Genomic DNA, 4,237 nt, shown 5'->3' with positions numbered 1-4,237 from the left:
GAACTGTCGGCCGCGCCAGCCCGGGATGCAGTGGGTGGGACACACACAGTCCGGCAAGTCCACTGCTCTGCGCCAATGCCACTCCGAGCGGGGGTGGGCTCGGAGGAGGACGGAGAGCCCTGGACGGGGGCAGCGGAGAGTGGGATGTGACGTCTAGACCTTTGGCTTCACTGCAGGGCTTTCCCAAGAAGGCGGCATTCATACTGGGCCAAGCAGGATGAATCCTAGACCTGTGGTGTGCTTAGAGGTAACCCAAGGCGTTCATTGGTTGGTGCATTCATTCAGCAGATACATATTGCGTGTCTTCTCTGAGCCAAGATTTGGGCAAGAGGCTGGACACACCCGAGAGAATCCCAAAGGCCCATCTCTGTCCTCGTGGAGCTCCCGGTCCAAGGGTAGACAGAATTCTATCAGACACACGCAAGGCTTCAGTGGTGATCCAGGGGGAAAAGAAAGGCTGCAGGGCGAGCACCCCATGGCAGAACCCACTTTGCCCCAGGAGGTTGTAGGAGAGCGGGCTGAGCTTAGGTTGGAAGGTCTAGATATATCTCCCAGAAATGTTAAGCACCCAGAGGTCCCAAGGCCATCTATGTTCCCATGCAAGGGCAGTGCTTGAGGGTCCTCTCTAATGCAGTGGGTTTTTTGTTATTGTTATTGTTGTTGTATTCTTTCCCTTTTGGGTGCTGCTCAGCCTCCCTGAGTACCAGTAAGACAAGGTGGTCCTTGCGCCCTTACCCCCGGCTGCAGGGTAGTGCTCTGTCCTCTGTTTTGCAGAACTCTAAACTCTCCCTTTCCCTTCTCCTACGGATGGTTCCTCTGGAGTCTCCAGGGTCTCACTGGCCCCCTCTGGAAGCTCTGGTTTCTGATCTCTCCCGGGCACCCCTGTAGGTGCCACTCAGGGAAAGGGGGAGGCTCCTAGATTTTCCCCAACCCTCATACAGAAGCAAGACTGACACCCAAGCAGGTTCGGGAACTCACCAAGGTCAGGATCTTCTCCAACCCCAGAATCCCCTCTTCCTTTCCACTCCACACCCCTGGGACCACACTATGGCATGGGTCAGAATGGTAGGGCAACACCTGGCTTCAAAATCAGAAAGGCAGGATAAAGGGAGCCACAGCTGCCCTCCTAGGAGAGCTGAACCCCTAGTTGAAGGGACAATCCCGGGATAACAGAGGGGGAAGGAATTTGTTGAGTATATCCATACTGATGGGGTATCTGAAGCCCAGAGAGAAGAGACATACTGGGGGTCACACAGCAAAGCTGGGTCTAGAATCCACTCTACTCTTTCCACCCTTCCTGTAAGGGTCCTCAAGGGTCAGAGGCAGGAGCTAAGAGAGAGGCCAAAGTCCACATGAGCTGAGTGACCCCAATCAGCAGGACTGGTGCCAGGAGGCCCAACCTTGCCCTGGAAACATTGTGGCCGGGTGTCACTGGGTGCCATGCTCCACCAGGCTCCAGGTTGGGGTGGAATACTGGCATGGAGGTGGAGGAGGAGTTGATAAGATGCTCCCCGGGAGTGGGGATCCAGTTCTCCTTCACCCCTCAGGACCCTCCAGTGCTGGTAGGAAGGACAAGCTTAGACCTCAGGAAAGCTTTGCCAGTAAGATAGGACGGGGCAGCAGGCTGAGAGGCCTTTGCTGGACTCCACGAAGGAAGGTACTGCATCTTGGAAGCACTGAGTTTCTTCTGATGGGCGAACCGGCCTGGGTTGCATTAAGGGGTTTAGTTAGCAGGTGGGGTGAGGTTGGTCTCTTCACCCCTCTGCCCACCAGTGGTCGACAGTGAAGTGTGGCTTCCCCTCCCCAAGCTCATTAAAGTCCCGTTAATACATCATCCAGCCTCCTGGGCTGACAAATACTCGATCCTGGCAAATGGCCCTTCATCATGTCTCTCACTCTGCTCTCCTGGGCGGGGCCTGGGGGTCTGTTCTCTGAGAACTGCCAGCTGACCCCTTTCCTGACTGTCCCCAATCAAGGGATCTGTGCCCTGAGAGCCCCCTGCTGAGGACAGGCTTCTGGCTGGTCTTGTGGTCATCCCAGGGAGGTCAAGTGCCTGGCAATGGATTGGATAATAATAGTGGTAATGATGGTGGTAATGCTGGTTTCTGCCGAGGGCCCGCCATTCTTTCCCAGCCCTTTTGCTTGTAACACGTGCAAGGTGGAGGCAGGTAGTGTGCTTGGGTGTGTTGCTGAGTGCCCGTGCGTGTGTGCACATGGGTGTGTGACATGGGTATTGTGCAGATGGGTGTGTATGTGATCTTCCTGGTCCAGTGACCTGCTACAAGGCCTTTCTGCAAACATCAAGAAAAACAGCCCATTGACACAACATTGTAAACTGACTATAACTCAATTAAAAAAGAAAGAAAAGAAAGAAAGAGAAAAGAAAGAAAGAAAGAAAGAAAGAAAGAAAGAAAGAAAGAAAGAAAGAAACAAAGAAACAAAGAAAGAAAAGAAAGAAAAGAAAGAAAGAAAGAAAGAAAGAAAGAAAGAAAGAAAGAAAGAAAGAAAGAAAGAAAGAAAGAAAGGCACAGATGGCCCAGGAGGAATCAGCATTAGGGGTGTTGAAGAGAGAGGGGAAAGTTAGGGAAGATGTGGAAGCAGGAGAGTGAGGGAGGAAGAGCAGGTGGGGTGAGGAGGAAGGAAAGAAAAGGACCCCAGGGAAGGATGGGGGTGGGGGGAGGAAGGGAGAAAGAAATGGAAGAGAGGAAGAGGAAAGGGCGGGGAGACCTCTCTTTGTGGGCCTCTGGACAGGCCACTCAGGAGTCATTAAGAAGCAAGAAAGGAAGGAAATGTGTCCAGGCTGGGGGACTGGGGTGCGTGCCCAGAGGACACCACACCCAGCTGGCTGCTACACCCCCACTCGACCTGGGCTCAGGCTGCTCCCCCTACAAGTGGAAGCCCTAGCCCTTCTCTTTCTGGCTGTTTGGCCTTCAAGAGGCCCAGTTCCTAGTGCCTCCCCAGCCCAGCTCACATACTCACTCTCTTACTGTTTATGGACTTATACCAGCTTTGCCTTCTCAGTGAGCTACAAGCTGTGTCTGGGTCCAGTCCCCACCCTACAGCCAGCCAGGGGCTCTTAAGAGCCTCCATGAGAATGAGAAAAAGCATCCCTTCCTTTGGGCAGACACAGCTCTTTGCCAGACCACACAAGACTTGGGAGGGGGAGCTGAGCTGGCTATCAGTCCCCTCCTTTCCCTCAGGGGCTCAACACTTGAAGACCCTGGTACCCACTTCCAAAATCCTCACACCTCCTCTGGCTCTGCAATTTGGTCTGTGAGCAGAAGCACACCCACCCCACTCCCATCCTGCAGCACAGCCTTTGGGCCAGGACCCCAAACTGAGCTATCACCCCACTATGCACCCCACTATACAGCCCCACAGAACCTCTCACTAAGCATGCACACCATTTAATACCACAGAGTCTCTCTCCCTGGAATATCATTCCCCCTATTCTGCCTGGGGAACTCCTGTTCATTCTTCAAAACCCAACTCAGATATGTCCTCTTCTCTAAAGTCTTCCTGAGCTATCCCCTACTCCCAGCAGAGCTGGTAGCCTTTACCCCAGAGCTCTCTTAATCTGGTTTTCTAGGTTCCATGGGTTGAGCCCAATACCCTGCGCCTAGAAGAACCCTTCCCTTCCTATATCCTGTCTGAAGGCAGAAGAGTCCGCCCAAGCCTGCCTAGCTCACTCCACATGCCAGCACTTCTAGAACCACACTGGGCTTCTCCCTTCCCTAAAGCTTACAAACCCAAAGCAGAAACCCAAGTGGCTCAGAGATCTCCCCACCCCCACACTGCCCTCACTGGGGCAGGGCCTGACAGGAGATTCCCAGCACATCTGGTTGTACTTAAATCATCCAGCGCCCAACTGCCCAGGCATGTTCCCTGATTTTCTGCCCTGGCCTCCTCCCCTTCCTAAGCCAGCCTCCCAGGTCTCTCCTTCAGGATGCCTTCCCTGATTGGCCCAGCCCCTATAACCTCCAACTCTCTGGGTCTGGGGTCTGGGAGGGTGTGTCTCAGTGTGTGGAGCCTCATCCTTTCCAAGCATTGGTCCTGGATAGAAAGAAACCCTTCCCCCAGGCAGGGAGGAGAGTTGACCAAGAGCCTCTCCTCTGTGCCCTTGGTCTCCAGGGTGGCTGCCTCCAGTTACTGGTGTGTAGTGGGGAGTGGGAAGCCTTTTTAAAGCTTTGGTTCAGATCCAGACAGAGAGCTGTTCCCACAACAACTCTTGCTGTCA

Source organism: Camelus bactrianus, chromosome 12 (assembly GCF_048773025.1).
Source record: "Camelus bactrianus isolate YW-2024 breed Bactrian camel chromosome 12, ASM4877302v1, whole genome shotgun sequence".
NCBI classification, from domain to species: Eukaryota; Metazoa; Chordata; class Mammalia; order Artiodactyla; family Camelidae; genus Camelus; species Camelus bactrianus.
This window is presented reverse-complemented; position numbering follows the sequence as displayed.